Source organism: Phodopus roborovskii, unplaced genomic scaffold (genome assembly GCF_943737965.1).
Source record: "Phodopus roborovskii unplaced genomic scaffold, PHOROB, whole genome shotgun sequence".
NCBI lineage: Eukaryota > Metazoa > Chordata > Mammalia > Rodentia > Cricetidae > Phodopus > Phodopus roborovskii.
In genome coordinates, this window is record NW_026126558.1 from 14,344,084 (window position 1) to 14,366,079 (window position 21,996).

Sequence of the window (21,996 nt, forward strand, 5' to 3'; positions counted from 1 at the left end):
CCTCTTTCTTCTCTACCTTCTTTCCTTCCTTCTCTTTTTCCCTTCCTTCTTCCTTTTTTCCTCCTTCTTTTCCTACTCTTCTGAGACTGTCCCACAGGAGTGTGTGCAGGGTGAGTAGAATGACAATGAACTGAGCTCACTCCTCAAGTCAGCTGTGGAAAACACAGCTGTGGGAAAGAGGAAGAGATGTCCTGTCAGGCCTACTGTTGGACTGGAGGGATGACCAGCCATTAAGAGTGCATGTTACTCTGACCCTCTCGGTGTTTGATAACCACACGTGAATACCCATACTGATGTGGTTTGAGGGACAAAAAGGGAGACTATTTACCCCTTGTCCTCCAAAGTCAATTGAGTCCCAGAGGACTGTGAACCATCTCCCCAAATGCCCTACAACTGTGGGAAGTCACCTGTGGCCTTGTTCAGGGATTTCATTGAAACAACATTGGGTAGATTGTAGTTGCCAGTGGCCAGTCTACAAAGAGGAGGGTCAAGACAGGAAAAGTTCCTTCACACTTCCAAGTGAAACAATGGTCAAGCAAGGCCTTCGCCTTATTCTCACACAGATAGACTAGCTGATAAAAGAAATGGAGTTAGAGGTTCCTCCCAAGCCTAAGTGACCCCTGAGGCTGAGATCTTCAACTGGCCTTGACAGTAAAAAGGAAAAAAAAATGGCTATTACATGGTCTTAAACATTCACTAATAAAGTATAACCAAGTATAAAGATGCACACCCTTGGGAGGAAGAGGCAGTCAGATATCTGTGAGTTCGAGGCCAGCCTATAGAGTAAGTTCCAGGACAGCCAGGGCTACACAGAGAAACCCTGTCTTGAAAAAAAAGAAAAAAGAAAAGAAAGTATAAGCAAGATTCAGTGATTAGTATATTTCATTAACAATTCAAGGGATTACAATCCTCAGACATTATTTCCCACTAATTCTTTTTTTTTTTTTAAACATATATTGCCCAGATATAGGACAACACTTTGATTTACTTCAGTACTGCAGTGTCTATCTGCAGCCAAGAAAAACAAATATACCTTCTGGAATACTGAGGTCAAATTCAAAAAGAATGAGATAAGAACTGTTATTTGCCAACTATGGCATATCACCTCTCTCTGGAAGAAGACTTCCCACCACTGCAATGTGTCCTGACTGCCTACGTTCCTGGATTGAAGGAGGCTGCCAGAAACCTCATTATCAAACTCACAAGCTGAGGAAATCATTCAGGATACCAAGTGATGTCCCTGGGAAATTGCTGGACAATCCTGTTTAAAACAAAGGCTTCTCAGGCAGTGGTGATGTCCCAGCACTTTGTTGGCAGAGGCAAGCTGATCTCTGAGTTGGAGGTCAGCCTGGTCTATAGAGTGAATTCCAGGTCAGCCAGGGCTACACAGAGAAACCCTGTCCAGGGAAAAAAAGATGATTATGTTTCTCTTAGATTGCCAGTTAAATATTGATGTGAGGTTGTGATCTCAACAAATGACATCTGAATTTCACTCAGGTTTGGTCCATAGTGTCCACACCCACCTGACATTACATCAGGTACATAGACAAAGGCATCTACTGCTGGGAGGGCACTGCCAATGGGACAATGACTTTTACTTACTTCTCTTACAAAGTTTGCACACTTTAATCTGTCAAGCAAAATTTATGTCAATCTAGATATCAAGAAGACCATTTTGCTGACCTTATAAGGCTTTGGTGTATGTATGGTCTAGGCAGTAGCAAAGTTATGCTTTACCTTACTAAACAGATTTACGTTAGTCATAATGTTAAGAACTTTCCTCATTAATTTTTGGCTGTTAGTGCTCTCACAAGGTAGTAATCGAAGAGACTTGATGGCCAGTTTCTGAATTTAAACTGGCCAATGAAAAAATATAGAGCTCCTAAGCCAAACCTATTGCCTTCCCTAGGGCAGACCTCTTGTGATGGGCAGTGGTGGAGATCATTAGGTCTCGCTAAAGCATATGACAAAGCATGCCCCCCCCCACCATCCTGCTCCAGCAGGACAGTTTCCTTAACTATATCCTCAGTAGAAATTATAGTATTATTAACTATCTCACTTTTTGAATGTTACCATACAGACAATATCCACCTGCACACAGAGCAAACCCTAAGGATGCACATTGTCATAAATGGACCTCATGGGTCCTAGATCTTTGCTATCTGTTAGGTTTTATCACAGCCCCTAACATCAACCCTCCTCTGAGGCGTTCTACCTGCTGCGCATCTACAGTGGCCCCTTTGCCAGAGTGGAAGCTGGTAGAGCAGCTTGTGCTTCAAAATCCCTAGCAGCAGTTATGGTAACCTCTGAGAAGAAAGAATGAGGGACTATGAGTTAGACAGATCCTTGTTAGGCAAACTGACAAGGAAAGGAGCCATGACTAGATAATAAAGATGCTGGATTTTCAAGAAGAAAGAGAAAAAAAAAAGTGTGTACTGTTCTTGCAAAAGACTGGAGTTTAATGTCTAGCATTTACATTGGGCAGCTCACAAACAACTTTAACTCCAGCTCCAGGGGACCCAACTTTCTCTTCTGGCTTCAGGTATCCACATATAGACACACCCACATACATACAAATAAGTAAATGAAAACTTATTTACCATGACAATAATTAATGAATAGCCTACTGTGTGCAGATGAAACTGGTGGCAAATGCTCCTGCTCCATCTTTATAGTAACTTGAGGTCTAGCCTTAGAAAGCTCTTGGCCAATGCATGTAACTTAAAGGAGCAGGTATTAAGAATACATTACCTATGTCTTCCCTTGCCAACTCAAAGGACTAAAAATGAAAACTGGTTATATGTATATATATTTTTGAAGTCACCAGTCTAATAGACCCATAACTAATTTTGTTCCTACAAGGGAAGAACTCTGTATATATTAGTTCTTCCCCTAATGCCATTAATCAGTCCATTCCAGAGTATGCTTAGTTTGTCAATGACTATTGACAATAAAGTGCACATACACAAATGCCAACAGCTGCCATTCTCAGTAAGGAGAAAAGAGAGACCATGACTCTACAGTTTAGCCCATTCAAGACTCACAGCTGTTTTTTTTTTTTAAATGGTAGAGTAGGGGCAGCAGATAAACATGGGGCATAAAATAAGAATAACCCATCAGTCATGTCAGAAGGACAGCAGAAAAGAAACCCCATGTGAACCTCAGGTTCCCTCAGGGTTCTGAGGGCCATCTTGCTGAAGCCCACATGGAGAAATGAAATGGAGGCAAACTGGTTGGTCCACAGGGGGAGTGTAGGAAATATGTGTACGAACATCAAGAGAGCAGTGGCTGCTGCCTCTCATCTTTTAAAATCAATGCACAGATAATGCTCAGGGGGTTTAATTACGGTTATAGAATGGGATGCAAAAGTTATGAATATGACTGCAGAAGTGTATAGAACAGACATTTGCAGGGAGAGGGAAAAGGATGAGCTAGCAGAGGCTGGAAAGATGGCTCAGAGGGTGGAGGAGCCTCTGTGAGCCTGGAAACCTGAGTTTAGTCCCCAAACCCACATATAGGAGGAAGAAAACCAATCCCTAAAAGGTGGCTTCTGCCGTGGGGCAGGTTCACACACAAATACTGGAACTAAAGCTCAAAAATGAACTCGTGGGGCAGTCTGAAGTACCCATCAGCTCCTCTTACTGCATGGATCTTATCTAGAGATGCATAAAACAGAACCATAAATACCTGCACACACATATGATAGATGTATGTATTTATACATAGTCCTATGTAGTGTACATATATACAAAAAGTATATAAAACTAGACATTACAAACCTAATGTGAGAATGAGACAAACGGGCAAACTCTGTTCTCTTCACAGCAAAAGCCATCAGTACCTGAAATGACTTCACAAACTGGCAGTGTAAGCACTAAGGCAGGAGGGGAGTGGCCAGAAACTTGAAAACCAGAAAATGCTGAAATGGGCTGTCTTTTGCTCATCTGGGAAGCACACACACAGAACCCATTCCCAGTCCTGTGCTGAATGAACACCGTGGACAAAAGTGGAGGGTTACTATTTGCTTTTATTGTCCTTCTGAGCCCTGTGATTCCCCTGCCCCAAATTGCAAATACTTGTGAAGGAGATGAGGGGTATTTGGAGGAATTCGTTTTATCCTTTTTATCTTCTTTTACTTAATTCCTCTAATTTCAGGTTCTGGAAGGTCAACCTTCATCCATCAGTGAGGATTCTACACAGGGTCTGGGATTTGGGGGCTGCCCTGGGCAGAGCTGCACAAAGGGGATGCAGTGTCCCAGAACTGGCAGACAAGAATGCAGGAACTGTGGGGAAGAGAACTGCTCGGCCAACATTGTCAGCATCAGTCATGACTTTCTGATTGAGAAACAACAAGAGCACCTGATGCTCTTACAGAGGACTGGAGATTGGTTCCCATCACCCGCATCTGACAGCTCACAATCACCAATACAGCTCAAGCTCCAGGAAATATGATGTGCTTTTCCAGCCTGGTGTGCATACGTGTGGTACTCATACATACATTCAGGGAATACACAGTACACATAAAATACAATACAATTAATTTAAACAATAAAGTTAACAATATCATTTTAGTAATATTAGTATTAATAAAATTAATAATAATAAATAGACCACAATAAAATTTTTAAAAATTTTAAGCTTTTAAAGAAAAGCTTTGAAGAAAGAAAAGGGATACCAGTTTTAGACAAGAGGGGCAAACACTGTCTCCTGCCCTCATAATTACAAATTTGTTAGATAAAGAAAAATAAGTGACTTTAAAAGAAAGGGAGAAAGCACCGGTCTAGGATGGCTACTTGTGGTGACCATGACAGCTCACTGCACCTGGTTGAGACGAATGGGTTCCATTTTCAGATTCTGTTTATGCCCAAAAACAGGCAACATGGCCTCAGGCATGTGGCTCCTCTTCTCCTGCAGTCAGCATGTGTCACAGCATTGTCACTGCTGTTGCTGACCAAGTGGAGCCAGTGACAGTCCTCTTAGAAGGTTATTAAAGGATTAAATCAAATGATGTCTATAAACATGTGGCATGCGACGCAGAGCCAAAGCACCATGTCCCTTGCCCCTTGTGACAAGTACTGAAGAACGCACGGCTCTCCTGCGCACGGGAGATTATTCATAAACGTTTCCTGAAAGGAAAGGACCCATGTTTATAGCAACATAATTGAGCTCTGGTTCAAACAAACATCAAAGCAGGTGGAAATGTTTTAATGTTTTATGCTTCAATGTTTTGATGGAAAAAATTTTTTAATTATAGAATACAAACATCAGTCATTAATCAGTGACTCGGGAAAAAAAAAGTATACTAAAAAACATTAGACCTGTGTAGAGGGCTAATTACACTGTCACCCAGATGCTGTATGTAGGCTGTCATGTCCTATGAAGAACTGTGATACACAAGAGTCGGGCAGCTTTGTAGTCATGAAGCCCTGAGGCCGGGTCCTGCCTCTGCCACTAGAAAGCAGCAAGGCCCTGGCTGAATGTCTTTATATGTATGCCTCAGTTTGCTTGTAAATGACATTACAGGTGGCCCGGAGGTGCTATCATGGTTTGACTGTGAAATTCCCTCCTCAGCCTGTTTCCCAGCTGAGGTCTTGGGGCTGAGAGGGTGAGAGGCATGGCTGACAGAGGTGTGTCACCACAGTAGGCCTTTGATGGTTAGAGCCAGCCCCACTTCCAGTCCCATCCCTGAGTCCTGACCAATGGATAAGAGAAGCTACCACAGACCAACCTACTCCAACTGCCACACCATCCCTGCCTTGATGACAGGACCCCCTGAATTGTAACTAAGAGAAACCTCTCCTCCTTAGGATGCTTCCCTGAGTATTCTGTCAAGGAGTGAACCCCAGAAGCCCAGGGCCTGAGGCAATGTAGGGCTAACCTGAAACCCACATGAGCGGCTGTTATGTGCAGTGCACGCTCCCTGTGCTTCACATGCTGTGTCTTGAGAGTGGTGTTATGGAGGAAGGGATCGCACTGAAACGAGGGCATCGGAATCGTGATCTGTTCCAACTTACCAGGGTCAAGCCAGGCAGTGGTTAAGTGGAGGTGATAAAACTCCCTGGTGGATGTTCCAGTGACTTTTGTCCAAAATGATCAGAGAGCACATTAAATCATTAGCAGAAACTTTGCTGCCTGCTGATTTTACAATGCAGGCAATGAAATTCGTTGCAGAAGCAAAATAGGGCCAATAATATAATTACGGTGCTCTGCCTATGCAGTCAGTGCTAATGCTATTATTTGACATGGCAAGGCTGTGCTTTCCCCCAGAGTGTCAGTGGAGACAAGGTTCGTCCTAATTGGTTCCAAAGCACAGCCTCCCCACCACCATCTTTCCTCAGGACCAGTAATGTTAATTTCCACACGACTGTAAATAGTATTTGCAAACAATACAAACATGGTAATAAGAGGCTAGGTGGGTAATTAATGTGGGTACAAAGCAGCTTATTTGCATTTTTATTTAAAAACGGCCTTCTTTAAAAAGCAGCTCAGATTCCTCTCTGCAGAGGGAGCCTTGGTTAAAAAGCACAGCAGTAATTACTCTCTTTAGGGGTTCTTTTATATGTCCTTCAGGGAATTAGAATGAAAAGATAAGCAGAATTATAAAGGAAATCATGTAAAATATGAAATGTACTATAAACACTTAAGTGTATTTACCATAAGGTAGGCTTACCTTCTTCCTTAATGGAATATTTTAACCAGCTAACAATACATCCAGTTTCATTATAGATGTGGTAAAAAGGTACAATCATCCAGTTAAACTATTTGTTATTGTCTTCAGAGGTTATTATTTAAAGATTTGAGAAATCCTCATTGTATATTCTATATGACCATGTCCTGCTGAAAAAAAAAAATGCTATAATAAGACAAAGGGTTAAGCCTGGACCACACTGAGACAAGGTGTGCTTGTCCCTAATAAAGGAAGCCAGAGCTTTGGAGCACCTGTTCCATCTGTCTTGTCCTAGGCTACACCTTACTTTTCTGAGGTTTAAAAAATAAAGGAAGTAAGAAAACCTATTTGGAGTAGAATCCAGTCTTTATCTGCCTCCCAATTTGTTTTTGTTTTATATTCTGAGACAAGGTCTCATACAAACCTGACTGGCCTTTTATGTAGCTGAGGACAGTCTTGAATCCCTGGTCCTCTTGTCTCTTCCTCTCCGACACTGAGATTTCAAGGATTCATTTGTACCTCCTGCTTTTCTAACTATCTGAACACATGGAGATTACTGGGAGGTGTCCATGGGGTCAAGGCCAATAGTAGTTGAAAATACCTGGCTTCATCAGGAGGGCATTTAATGATCATCATCTAACAAGTGTGGTGAGGCAGGGGCTGGGCCACAGGGACAGAAAGTCATATCTCCATCCTTTGAGAACATCATAGTTTGGATGGTAAGACTGTCACATGGGACTATTCATCAGAGACTGCTGCACAAGGAAAGTTTCACACAGGACATGATGTTCAAGCTGACTCCTCAGAAGAAGAAAGAGACTAACGGGCAGAGCACCCGTGAGGCAGGACAGTTCACTGGAGAAGCATTCACGTGAGAACCCAGGGGAACCCGGGAAGCAAATGGCCCAAACTCAGATGTTGGCCAGGCCCAACTACTAGTATATAGAGGTCTACTCTTGTGAGACTGAGCTCTCCACCAGAATTCAAGGTTGAAAGGATAGCCTGGTGGTAGAGCCCTTGCAGACATACAAAGGCCCTGGGTTTGGTCCCCAGCAGCATAACGTAAGAACTCAGAGCACATGTGTTTGGGGACAGACAGTCAAGGAATGCATAAGAAAAATTAAACAATTGTGTGATGCAAGAGAAAATTAAAAGGGAAAGAATAGACATTTAAAGAAGGAAGAGGGCTGGTTTTGAGACAAGTGATAGACATGAAGCAAATGCTACTCCAGGCTAGCAAATCATTGTCTCTTCTTCTGATATTTTTAAGAGAAGCCAGAGCTTTGTAATCTTGAGATAAATCTTTTTAACTAAAATCAAAGGGAAAGAAAAGCTTATTTAGGTAGTTCACAGGGTACCATTATAACAAAGCTCCCCGCTGAAAGCGACATTACGGCATATAACAAACTAGATTCGAGTTATAAAAAAGTATGTCTTTACTCTCATTCACCCAGCACTCCAAACATTCAGAGAAACAAACAAACAATGCCTAATTAGCTCTGGCTGTGTCTGTCTCTCCTCTTCTACACATCTATATTGGTATATCCATATGGGGCCTGCTGTCTTCTCACTCCCAGCCCTGGCCATCCTTAACATCCCAAACCCATTTTTCATGGGAAGTCTCAGGACACTGCACTATGGAAGACCAGGCCTTCAAAAGACCGGCATTGTTTTAGACATACTCACCCGGTTAAATTTATTTATACTTTAGATAGAATTCACATGAGGTGATGATGTTTGAAATATGATTTCAAAATGCTAGAGAAGAACAGATACGCAATGAAGTGGAAGAGAAGGATAATAAGTTGATGACAGTCAAGTAAACATCTAGAAAACTGGGTCATTTATACAAGGGCTGCAGCCTCTCCTGCTAAAATACGCAAACGACAGTATGAAAAATGGTTTGTGATTTTAAAGAAATATAGCACTCCAAATGTCAGCGTGAAAGAATTCAATAACACTTAATGAAACTTTGGATTTCAAATTAATTACTGATTGACTACAGCATCTGGGGAGAAAACAGCCTCGATTAGAGAAGCTGGGATAGGCTGTAAATCTGGATGGCTCTTTCCAGGACTCTGAGCTGGTATTTCCTGCCTGAATCAGTAAGCCTACACTAATGGGGTGATGGTGGCTTAGAAGGACACTGATTGGATTGCCAGACATCAGAATAGTGCATGGTTTCCTGACTTGGCTGGACCTTCTATTCTTTTTCTTCTAATTTTATTTTTAGTAGCATCATACTTGTAGTTCCAACTGCTTACAGGAGCCTGAAGTAAAAGGTTAAGTGCATTTGAGGAGTGGCATTTTACTAAAGGATAATCGGTACATACACATAAGAACACATTTTGGATTTTGGGAGAATGCTACCCATGGTTCCCACTTATTGCTCCTACCCTGCCTCTGCCATGCTTCCCTAGAAGCAGAACACACTGCCCTGTCCCTCTGACGATGATCTTGACCATGACTTCTGGTATGATACAAACACACCCATGTCTGAACAGAAGTCCCTTGTGTTTTACCCCTCAGGAGCCCCTCACTACTTCAAGTTCTGGAATGTAAGTGCTGAGGAACAAAGCCCAGGAAGGCCTAGCAAAGAGTGCAGATATCCACCATGTATGTCATGAGAAAACAAGTATGTTTGTTATTGGACACCCTCAGGAGGCTTGGGTTGCTTGTCATTGCAGCAAAAGCTGGCTTACCGACATGGCATCTTTGCAAGCTAAGAAAGGAAGAAAAGTTTACAAAATTAAGGCATGATTTTGCTTTTTGCATAAGTTACAAAATCCAAAACACTCAACTGCAACAGCACTAGACATACAATTAAAATCTGGGGCATTTTTATGGGTACTGCTATAAAAATGGACAAAGAAGAGGCTCTATAAGCCATAAATTGTAGTAAGTTTCAAAGCAGTAAGGCAACAAGAAGAAACCAGTAACTTCACAAGGTGCTTCCTGGGCTGGCAGGGATCTACAACTGCACCTCCTCTACCACCCAGGGATAGGTGTCGTCTTTTTTTTTTTTTTTTTTTTTTTAACCTCTTTGACATAATAAGGAAAGGTAAACACCAAAGATGACAAACTTGCCCCAAAGAAGAAACAGATAATCTCCTCTTTGTCCTTCCTTGTACAATTCCTGGTTATTTCTCATCAAATTTTAGTATTCTCTGTGAGTCGCTCTTTCAATATAGCCAAAAGAGATTAATTAAAAAGTAGTCTAAGTCCAGGCATTTCATCACTCAGAAAAGGCACTCACTCTTATGATCAAATGTCCTATAAATTCTGAGACCTACCTAATAATCACTGCAATTCATTTTCCACATAGCTGTGCCTACCTCTCTACAATGCTATTCTCAAATCCCCCCTCAGATAAGAATTTCTTCCAAGGATCAAGAACCCGCCTTGCTTTAAATCCCCACCCAAACCCTTCCCCATGTGGGAAATCTATATTAATTCCACCAAACTAGAGCTATCAGACAGCAATCATGCATAGGACTTGCAATAAAGGACTAAAATTCATAAAAAAAGAATTAACATATTCACAAGGGATGCTCTACATCCTATGTACAAAACAGATATGGTAAGGTTCTTAAATGCAATCTCTGAAAATGTTAGTTCCATATTATTTTTTTTAGCACATTGTCCTAAGCCCAAATAAATATATCTGAAATGCCCTATAATGCTATTTTCTATCAGCTGATATCTTTTCGTCTTCCCCAAGGATGATCACACACACACACACACACACACACACACACACACTGGCTACTTCATCTAACTCAGCAGACCATGATGCAAGGAGCAAGATGGGGTTGCCTCCCAGCCCGCCTTAGCCCATCAAGCCATGTGTCCAGTTGGAGGAACAGTGGGCCTCAAGAGAACAAGGCCCCTTTCCTACTTCTCACAATGTGTCCTGTGGTTAATAGTCCTGGCCTTGTGCTCTCTGCTGGGTAATGATCCGGGAGACCAATCTAGGTGCCTAATCCAGATCTCATCACCAGGGATGTGAAGGAAGCTGATCGTATAAATTGCACTGAAAAGTTTCCTCTTTTAAATGAAATGAGGTAACCTAATGGCTAACAGTCCTTGTAGTATATGCACTTTTAAAAACAGAGATCCCAGACCCAAGGAAAGGTTCTTGCAAAAGCCTGGTGCTGATCAGATAGCAACAATCTGGGCCACAAATAAATACCACCACATATATTTCAGAAGAGTAACATCCCCAATGCTCCCTACACATTATCAGCCAGTGCTACAATTCTATGAAGTATGTGGTGTCATCTCAGAGATTAATCGCCTGACTGAGGTAGGACATCAGGATTCAAATAAAATGGCTTCAACTCCAATATTCAATACGCTTTCCCTTCACGCCAGTGTGACTACAGGCAGCCTGTGAAAGGATGCAGGACCTCGGCCAATCCATTCTAAATGGGCCTGGCTCACATGCCTCCTGTTTGAATAACAGCTGTGATAGAGAAGAAAGGGAGGCATACCTTTGGAGGCCAAAGCATCACCAGGTATATTACATTGGACAAGTATTTGCAAGTGAGAGAAACTCACTTCAGCTAGCTCAAACACAAAGAGGAATTTGCTATTCTATAATATAGGGGGAAGGAGTAAGCTTGGCCAAAAGAATTCTTTCATTCCGCTCAAACGACCTTTTCTTACCCCCCCCCTACAACCTATGTCTCTTTCCAGGTACCAGTTCAATAGAGAAGAGAACACATTTTGTCCGGTTACTAGGGATGACCATAATCTGGCAAGTGCTTAACGTGGTACTGGCTGCTACTGACAGAGCATAATGAACCACAATCAGGCAAAACCGATCGTGTAAAACACGCTCAACCTTCCACTTTCATAGTTTGCAAGATGCAGCTCTTAATAGCAGGACCAGATGAAGGGATCAACATTACAACGGCTTCCACACTGAGAAGAGCAGGGTATGAAGCAAGCCCCCCAAAGAAAGGGACAGTGGGTTCAGCTGCTATGATGATGTCAGTCGTGGCTGGTAGCAGCTATTACACCCCTCCTCTTTCTTTAAAAAAGAAAAAAGAAAAAAATGCAATTGCTATTCCAGTTTTCTATGGCTTGTGACAGCTCTCCAGATGAACCTCCTCACCTAGGTCTGAGAATGAACAGAGGAGCATGCACCATGGGTCCTTCATGAAATAGCACCAATACAGATGAGTATGGAGACAGTAATGACAGTGCTATGTCACCAGAACTTCAGAGGTGCCCGCCCACACTACTAACAAGAGGTGATAAGGAGCGATCGCGCTGTGCTTCGACCCATGAGAAGCTAACACTACTCGGGTGAGCTGGGCCCATTAACTTGCCATATATGGCCCCCTTCTCACACCATCTCTGGATCCTGTACCTTCCTTGGGCCTAAGACAGCAGGCAGGCTTCCTTCTATTTCTGGCTTTGCTCAGCCCCAAATGTGCTTCCTGTAACACTATCCTCTGGATAAATTGTCCATCTCAGTCCCAAGGTGGACTGAGCATCAGCATCAGCAGGAAGGCCAGGCTCTCCGGTGCTGCTCTTCTCTCTGCTGCCCCATCACCCCATTCTCCCCAACCATTCCCATCCCTCCAACCTCCCTTAATGTATCACAGTACAATCTACTTTGATACCACATTTACTCATCTCTTATGTTAGTAAGCCTCAGAACAAAATATGATGCAGGCTGGAGAGAAACCTCAGTAGTTAAGAGCACTTGTTCTTGCAAAGGATCTGGGTTCACTTCCCAGCATTCACAATGGTGGCTCACAGCTATCAAAAACTCCAGTTCCAAGGGATACAACATCCTCTTTATGAAACCTATAGTTACTGAGTGCACAGGCATACATGCAAGCAAAACACTCATACACACAAAATAAAATAAATCTTAAAAGACAAGCCAGGCACAGTGGCATAAACCTTTAATGCCAGCACTTGGGAGGCAGCAGCAAGAAAAATCTCTGAGTTTAAGGCTAGCCTGGTCTGCATTGTGAGTTCCAGGCCATCCAGAGCTACATCACTCCCCACCCCTATCCCTGTAATGCAGTATACTTTAACAAAGGGATACTCATTTTCTCCAGCAGTCCCAGGGGAAATTCCTTCATCTAATTTCAACAAGCATATTCTTTCCCCCAATACTCACAAAAAGTCCTAACACCCATGGATCTGGCAATAACCTTACTTTTACCCCAGTCAGTGATATTTTTTTCCAGCCTAGACTACCTCATGATGGTGTATACTTAGTGTCTACTCTATAAGATATTCCCTACTGTAATTCTTTCCTAATATCAGCTTCCAAATCTTTCCAGATTGTGGTCTTACTATTTAAATAAAACCACATTAAAGAAAATTGTACTCTTAAAACTCCTTCCCCCATCTAGGTAACACCTCTTTCCTTTGTGATCCCCTTTAACAGTATTGATTTAATAGACACTGGCAGGTACTAAATTCCATGGAAAGCAGTAGTTGGAAAACCACAGAAAATGCCATTTAATCAACTGAACACTCCCAGGTTCTCATAACCCTACTGAGGAATCACAATGAAGGCAGCGATGCTATATTAATTAAATTCTTGGACTGCATCCATGATGCTTAATGGAAATGAAACGTTAGGAGGTCTCAATACTTGGGAAACACCCATCACAGCACCTAAATCCCCAGAACTCTCCTCCCCATGCCTGCCAAGGAATCTGCTTAAATGCAATCACTGTTATCACTTTTTTTTTTTTTAATGAAGATTTTTAGAAGGGGAAATGTTAGAAGGGGAAAGCAAAAGTTCAGCCAGCTTTCTGCATACTGTTGCATCTGGGGAGTTGGCTCCACATGATTTATTATGGAGACTCAGAGTTTCTTCAACCTCAAGGCAGAAAGCTAATTGAAACTGGAAAAACCGTGTTGATGTATTCAGTCATTCAACAAACAGGATGAAGGAAAGACATGTGTCCACCCCTTGAATTCTCTGGCTGTTCTGCTACAATTGCTCAGCAATCATGGAGATAAAAGTCAAGCTTACAAAAAGCCACCAGTGTGCCCACTACACACTAAATTATAGATGTCTGAACACCAACATGACAATTAACATGAAAGCATCATTACCGGGCTCTTTAACTTACACCTGTTGAAACTAAGATTCAAAGAAATTAAAATCTTTTGTCCATCATCACCCAACCCTAAATGTGCATCTTTGCAATTTCAGCCTCAAATGAACTGCTTTCCCTTGGACACAGCTGCTCATTTGACGTTCAAAACATCTCATTTTCATTTATTTTTTTCAAAGATTTTCAGAAGCACAACAGATCCTAAAGAAAAGATCCTGAGGAAAATAAGTACAACAAGGTTCTGTTCTTCAGAAGGATGGAGAGGAAAGCAGACTCGAGATTCATAAAATGTACAACATGATATTGTTGTGTGTGAATTTAGGGATGTGAGGCAGAATCCTCATTTTGCTCAAAATTTTATTCATTGTGTGTGTGTATGTGTGTGTGTGTGCATGTGTGTGTGAGTGTGTATGCGTGTATGTGCATGTGCATGCGTGTATGAGTGTGTGTGCACACATATATGCCACAGGGCATGTGTGGAGATAAGAGGGCAAACCAAAGGAGTTGGTTCTCTCCTCCAACTTGTTACAATTATTAAGCAATCATGGAGATTAAAAATCAAGCTTACAAAAACCCACCAATGTGCCCAATACACACTAAGTTGTAGATGTCTGAACACCAACATGACTATTAACAGGAAAGCATCATTATCAGGTTCTTCAACTGAGACTCAAAAAAATAAAATGTTTTGTTTTCAAAGTTTATCACCTAGTGCCTTTACCCACCAAATGATCTAGGCAGCCCTTTGTCCAAGAAGTTTTAAAGAAAGAAATGTTATGCCAAGCAGTGGTGATGCATACCTTTAATCCCAGTATTTGGAAAGCAAAGACAGGTGTATCTCTGTGAGTTTGAGGCCAGCCTGATCTACAGATTGAGTTCCAGGACAGCCAGGGATACACAGAGAAATGCTGTCTCAGAAAAAAAAAAAGAAAGGAAGGAAGGAGGGAGAGAGGGAGGGAGGGAGGGTGCGAAAGCAAGGAAGGAAGATCGAGAAAGCAATGTTTTATAGAAGACAGACAAGAAATGGATATGAATTTTGATACATAACACTTGATGTCAAGAAAGACCTGGGACCTACTGACCATCTAGTTTGACCACATTAGTGAACTGATGGAGGACAGAGATAAAGTAAGGTCCTCAATGTTTATCTTAGGTCTCCATATACTCACATGTATGTAAACACACACACCAGATCATCAATTTAAGAAATAGCTACTAAAAGTCTTGGAGTGACTGTAGCTATGGAAGGCAGTCGTCAGGCTAAACTCTGACATACTGGGTATCTGTCCCTATCTGTGTATACATGGCAGGCTGGCAATAGGTATTCCCTGAACTTGGAAATGTCATGAGACTAGCCCTGGCCAATGGGATATGAGCTGTGGTGGCAGGTGTCACTTCTTAGCAGAGGCCTAGCCACAATGTAAGCATACCTCTTCCTTCCTCTGCACAACAACCAGCTGCATGGGCTGCAAGCTTTACCTCTCAGAGCTCTTCCAGAAACACAAGCCAGAGACTCAGTCTAAACAAGAGGATCCTTGGTGGCTTTATACCCCAAAAAGTCCACTGAGGCTGTTATTACATCCTGACCAACCTGTCCTGACCCACAATTTAGTTGTTCATTCTGTACATGTGACATCAGCTATCCTGTCCAGGGACTCTCCCTGAATGAGAGGGCTTATCGCATCTGCTATATAACCTAGACTTGGTTTTACAGTGGTTTCATTGCCAACCATAAAAACTGTGATAGTCGAACTGTATAAACAAACCAAACACTGTTTTCACCGTAAAACATGAATGAAATATCAATATTTGTCTTTGCCTTCTCTCAGCAACTGTAATGAGGGTGGAAAATTCATGCCATATGTTTAGAGTAGAAGGGGAAAATAGATCTCAACAATTCATCTGTGTGGGTGCTCACTATACTGTTTAATATTTTTAATCCATCCGTTTCCCTTCACATATAAATCCTCTGCAAATCATGAACCACTCGAGAGTTCCAGTTACTAAATTCACAGTTATTTCTACAGACGGCTCCTTGCTGAGGAGAGTGTGAGCACACGTTGATAATGAGACTAGTTGCTCTGCTGTGATGAGAAAGGGCTATGTGATGCTTGCCTGGCCCAGCTTGCCTCCACAGACTGGAATATGAAACCACTTTAAGGGAGACTTCAAAAGCTGTAGCCTACCTGCAGCTGCAGGTGCGGCTGGAACACTTGGTCCTGACAGTGCCTATTCCCCCATCCTTAATCCACAAATGGAGAAGCAGAGGGCATGCTAAGTGGATTCTGCCTGCTAGGATCCTCTGAGACGGATGTGTTTGGGGAGGGGGGCTGTGTTATCACTAGCTCCGAGGTTTGTGACAAGCTCCAGATCCAGCTTCACACACAGAGAGCAATGGGGGATGTTTTTATTTTGAAGCTGTGATTGAGCTCTTGATGTGAAGTTGCTGAAGCCTGCCCAGAATGTTTGTGCAGGCTTTTAGGATGCGAGCTGAAAGGCGCAGAGAATGATTCAATTTTCTCCAAATTGGCTCATGAACCAGAGGTTTGTGGAAGCTGTCACCATCCTGCAAAATCCAATACCGCAGCGAGGAAGCTTTGCTTTGAACTTGGTCTACCCAGAGGATGCTGTGTCTGGCACTGAGGCCGACTCTGATGAAGGCAAGAGGAAAAGGAAGGTGTGCAAAGCATGGAGAGGTGACAAGCACAGGCTTCCAGCACCATGAGCAGGACACTGTTGTCCCATTCATACCTCATAATCATCTTGGGATGCAGGCAAGTTATATCCCATCTCCCTCAGAAAGATGGAGAATACATGGAGGATCACCATGGTTGTGATCACTACACAACTACAGAAATCCAAATCTCTGTTTTAACCTCTAGCCAGCCTACCAGTCAAAAAATAAAATAAAACAAATATTTCCACCTAAGCTTGGTGGTATATGTCTAAAATCCCAGCACTGATGAGGTAGAGGTAGGAGGAGCAGATGTTCAATGTCAGGCTGGACAACATGACTCTAAGCATGTCTGACCTTTGCCCAGATAACACTGAGCTCAAGCTGAGACCAGATCTCAACCCATCTACTTGCATACTAGGCATTCACACACACACACACACACACACACACACACACACACACACAGAGAGAGAGAGAGAGAGAGGGGGGGGGGGCAGGAAGGGAGGTAGGAAGGGAGGGAGGGAGGTGGGAAGGGAGGGAAGGAAGGAGACAGAGAGAGAGAGAGGCCCCAGTGTCTTGGATACTGTTATTCATTTACATGTCTGTCACTACACTCAGACTCCAAAAGGACAAGGACCTAGTGTGGTGTGTACACATACTCAGAATCCAGAAGACTATATGGGTAGAAGAAGGTGTCAATAAGTATTTGTTCACTAAATAAGGAGCCCATCTGACAAACGATCAATCCACAATGTGATCAATGCTGCAATCAATCAATGCATAATTTAACAACCAAACGCTAAAGGGGACATGAGAATGGAAGAGCCATGTTGAGGAATATGAATAGGGAACTGTGGGGGGGAGGGATACAGAGGAGGTGAATATGACAAAGTACATTATACACCTATATGGAAATGACACAATGAAACTCTCTACTATTTAAAGTTGGGGAAGGCTAATTAAAAGTTAACTAAATGAAACCAAAACCCAGTCTATAAGTTCCCTGGAGGCAGGAGGCTTTGCTTCCTCCAATAGTGCTTAGCACTGTACCTGACTCAGAGGGGTGGGCTGATAGGAACTTTTGGAAGGGGAGGGAAAAAGGACAACAGTATCACAGCCAGGGAATCCTGGGAAGGTTCTAGAAAAGAGATATACATAAGCAGACACTCACAAGGCATAGGGACATATGGTGGGTGGAAAAGATGGCTGAGGTCCCTCCAGGTGGAAGAAACAGGCTATGCCAAGATGTGGTGAAGTGGGAAGGCTGGGCAATACAGTGGTTCTGATACAGCTTGAACAAGAAGCAGAACACGAACTGGACAAGCAGGTGGGGCCATTCCATAAAGTTGCTACAAGGGAGGGTTTTTTTTTTCACCCTATATTTTGTTAGAGTGGATAGTGTACACACATGCATACATGTGCACACACTTGTGCAAGTGGGGTTAAGAAGATAATCTTGACCAACACTCCTTAAATACTACCCACATTCTTTCCGAGGCAGGGTCTCTCAGTGGCCTGGAACTTGCCAAGTAGGTGAAACTGGCTGTCTATGGAGACCCACAGATCTACCTGTCTCCATCTCCTCAGAGCTGGAATTACAAGTGTGCAACAATATACCCCGTCTTTTTGTAAGATGAGTTCTGGGGATTGAACTTGAGTTCTCATGCTTGTAAGACATCTCCCCAAACCCACCATTTTGCTTTGTTTTGTTTCCTATCTCTGCTGGCACTTGGATATCACACATTTGGTACTTGGCTACCACCCTAAGTACTCCAGTATTGTTCTTAGTGCCTGATGAGCAACACCGGAGTTGATCTTCTCCCGTGATATTAGTACACCCATGTCATAGGGCGATATTAGTACACCCATGTCATAGGGCTTGGCAAACTGAAGCAATAGGAAATGAAGGTCACCTGGCTCTCACATGGTACAAAAGGACTGAGACTGAGGCAGACTGGAGGCTGGGTCTGTTGCTTAGACCTGCACAATGTACTTTACAGTCCAACCCTTTTAGACTGATGAAATCAGAGAGGCTGTGCAGCCCTCCCAAGGGACCATATGGATGCTAAATGAATCCTTTCCAACAACTACTGGGCTGACTTGGGGAGCCATTTATTCTTCCTAAATAAAGTCTTTATACACCATAGTTTGTCCACTTACAAATTTAAAATATATATTGTGCTTTCAAAAAAATCTATATTTAATTATACAGCATCAGTGAAATTTCACTTGGGGAATGATAATCCAACACAAACGAATGCTTCCAATTGGGGGGAGGGGAGTATAATTTAAAATAAATTACACAGAAAGAAAAAACTGTCCTCTTGACATAGGAAGAAAAAGAAGTATTATCTGGTATTAGGTGGCCCCAGTCAATTAGAAAATAGCATCAGTAGCAGAGGATGAGAACCCCTTAAATTCCTCCTTTCCGGGCTCAGATCTCACTGCTGATCCCAAATGCAGTGTTTGCTGCCTGCCCTGGCCTGACTTTCATTAAGGCTTAAAGTCAATTAAGCCACGAATTGGAACAATCATTCCTCCTTTGCAAAGTATTGATATTTGCCCCCCAGACGCTTTAGGGCTTTTCCAGCACTCACGAAGAGATTTATGTTAGACAATTTCTTTCTGATTAAAACAAATCATAGCTCAACAATTCTAATTTCTTCCCTTCTAAGCAAGAAATGACCAGGGGACATAGGACACAGTGATCAGGCTCCTTCATCCTGCCTGGGCCAGTCCAAAAGATACTTCCAGGAAAGTTTTCAGTTTGTGACTCCCTGTCTTTGTCGTTTATCCCACTCCTGTGTTGGCAACTTTTCTATTCTCTTTTCTTCTCCACTCTCTTTCTCTATCTGTCTGTATACACACACAGGTACACACATATAATCTTGACAAATTTCACAATGTATCATTGCAATCACTTTTTAACTAAAGGGAAAGTGGAACTGATAAGCAAAGCCAATTCAAAATACTTATTCTGACCTACACAACAAGACACCATAGAGATTTTATGTTTACCTCCTCAATTCTAACAGTATCATAGGTGTTTTAAAGCAATTACTGATGCAAATTAATTCCAGCAGTAGCAAAGAACCAAATAACCATTCAGGCGCCCCTGTCTCCCTGCTTATACACACATGTGAAAACCCCAAGCCTCCAGAATCTATCTGCGAGCCTCGAGCTCCCTATGGAACCAACCCTGACTGTCCTCAAACTGTGTCAATTCTCTTACCTTAGCCTCCCAGATGCTAGGATTACAAGTGTACTCCACCATGCCTGGCTAGCCTATAACTCATCCCCCCCCCCCCCGCTTCATCTGCTTTTGGAGCCAGTCTTTCCACATAAAGGTTCTCTTTCCCGTCCTTCAAGGTCAAGTTTGTTTGAGCCCACTCTCCATCAGTCAGCCTTCCCAAGTCCAGCATGAGTAGGGAAGCTAGCTACTGAGAATCCCCAAATAAGGATCACTGATGTCTAAAATACAGGAATAAATACTGTACCATGGTGTTCTGCAAATAACTACCCTTTCTTGAACAAGCTAGAAGCCAGTTGAAGAACTGGAGACTCCAGCAACATCAATGAGATAATCAATTCAATAGCTCAAAACTTTAAAAACATCTGGCTCTATACACCTTGTGCTGGTCAGCTTTCAAAAGGTAACCAAGCACTAGGGACAGGATTCTGCCATCTGAGTGTCAGTGCCTACAACCCAGTTGTCAACCTTTGTTGTCTTCTTGCTCCGTCCACGAGCGAGTATTTGGTAAGTCCCTTCTGTGCCTAGATATCATGTTGCACACAGAGGATGTGGAAGAAGAACTGGACAGACAGGAATGCTGTCCAGGCAACTCATGACACAGCATCTACGCTGTGTGAGCTTGCCCGTGGTCCAGAACACCTCTGTGCTTTAGGATCTTTTCAGGGAAACAGACTTCATACTTGAAGTGTTCAACATAGTGACTATTCATTCCACCATGCTGGCACCATCATGCTGACTGCCATCCTCATTATTATGATGTTCATTTTAAAAAGAGGGCTGGCCAAGGGTCAGTGAGATAGAAGGATCAGGTGAAGGTGATTGTCATTCAGCCTGAAATCTCTGGGATGGTTCAGGTTCTAGGTTAGGGTAATATTTGACTTTTGTAAACAAAAATAAAATAAAATAAAATAAAGTCCTGTACCCACCCTCTTAGCAAAAGCAAAGAGCTGGAAATCTGGTGGCAATGCGCCTCAACTTTTTCGTGGATCTAGATTTCCCTGGAACCCCACCTCCACAGATTATGAACTGGTGGTTTGGGGCAGGACCCAAGAATCTGCATGTCTGGCATGTTCTTGGCTGATGCTGATTCAGCCTTGACAAGCACTTTGTGAGTTTCTGCAGCACCTGAAGCCACCAAGATTAGTCCATGAGATGCCATGCAGAGGAGTACAGATGTGCCCTGTCTTTCCCACCTTAAACACAGCACCTTTCCAGCCTCCTCCCCACTATTTTTGTCTTCTCCTTGCTTTCAATTTGGGGTAGGCTTTAAACATCCTGTAATTCATCAACTAATTCTCTCCTGGCTACACATTCCAAGTAATTAAAGTTCAGTAATGACTGAGTCTTTCTGCTCCAGCACCTGCATTTCATTTGTTTATTTTCCCAGAGTCATAAATCTGAAGGGTTGTCAAAGTGCCATAATATTAGTGCAATAATCAAAGTTAATTAGTCCCTCTCAATAAACAACAACAAAGCCATTACAAAGATGCATTGAAGTTTCTCCCAGACTAACCAAGTTTGCAGGCAGACTGTCTTGTAGTCGGAACAATTGGAAATCTCAGAATTGTTGAGTAAATAAATGTGGTGTTCCTCCATCAGCTACAGGCAGACTGTGCCCTTGGTGCATGCTGATTCATTAACTCCAGGGAAGGCAAAGCAGGCCTGAGCTCCCACAGCTGCTGCCTGCTGCAAGATTCAGGGGCCGAAGTTCCCCAGCTGCCTCGCCTTACCATGAGCATCCCAAGCTTCAATAATAAAATGGGGACAAGGGTTGCAAAGAAATGAGAGGGGGCAGTCTCACCGCCAACTCTCAGTAACCTGATAGCTTCAATAACTTTGGATTTATTATTTAGGGAATTTGAGAGATGTGTGTATTAGTTGGATTCTATGAACGCAGCCAATAGAGCTCTGGGGAAGGAGAAAAGACCTTGGTCTGGTGGTCCAAAAAGATGCTTAGAAGATGCCATTTTCACTGTGTGTGTGGGGGGGTCGTCTTTTTAATTAATGCAGAAGCAGGATAGGATGACTGTGTTTTTCCATCAGGAAAGGAGTTCACAGCAAAGATGGAGGTCTCTAATGTGGGATGCTGTAACGTGTAAAGCACTTGGGAAGCCAATGCAGCTTCAATGCCTTACACTTAGAAGAACCCATTGAATCTCAGGATCCAGTCACTCTCAGTGATAGCTCCTTCTCCCCTGGAAGCCATGGCTCTGTGTTAGTTACTACTGTTTTTTCCCAAAAGCATATGGCTGAAACTGTACATGTTTTGCATCTAATCAAATCTAGCAGGTCAAAAGTTGGG

General features: G+C 42.7%; 1 protein-coding gene across 1 annotated transcript in view; it reads right to left on the reverse strand.

The window, feature by feature from the left end:
- Positions 1–21,996, reverse strand: part of Wwox (WW domain containing oxidoreductase) — an 888,030-nt gene that overhangs the window by 806,612 nt on the left and 59,422 nt on the right. The window lies entirely within an intron of this gene.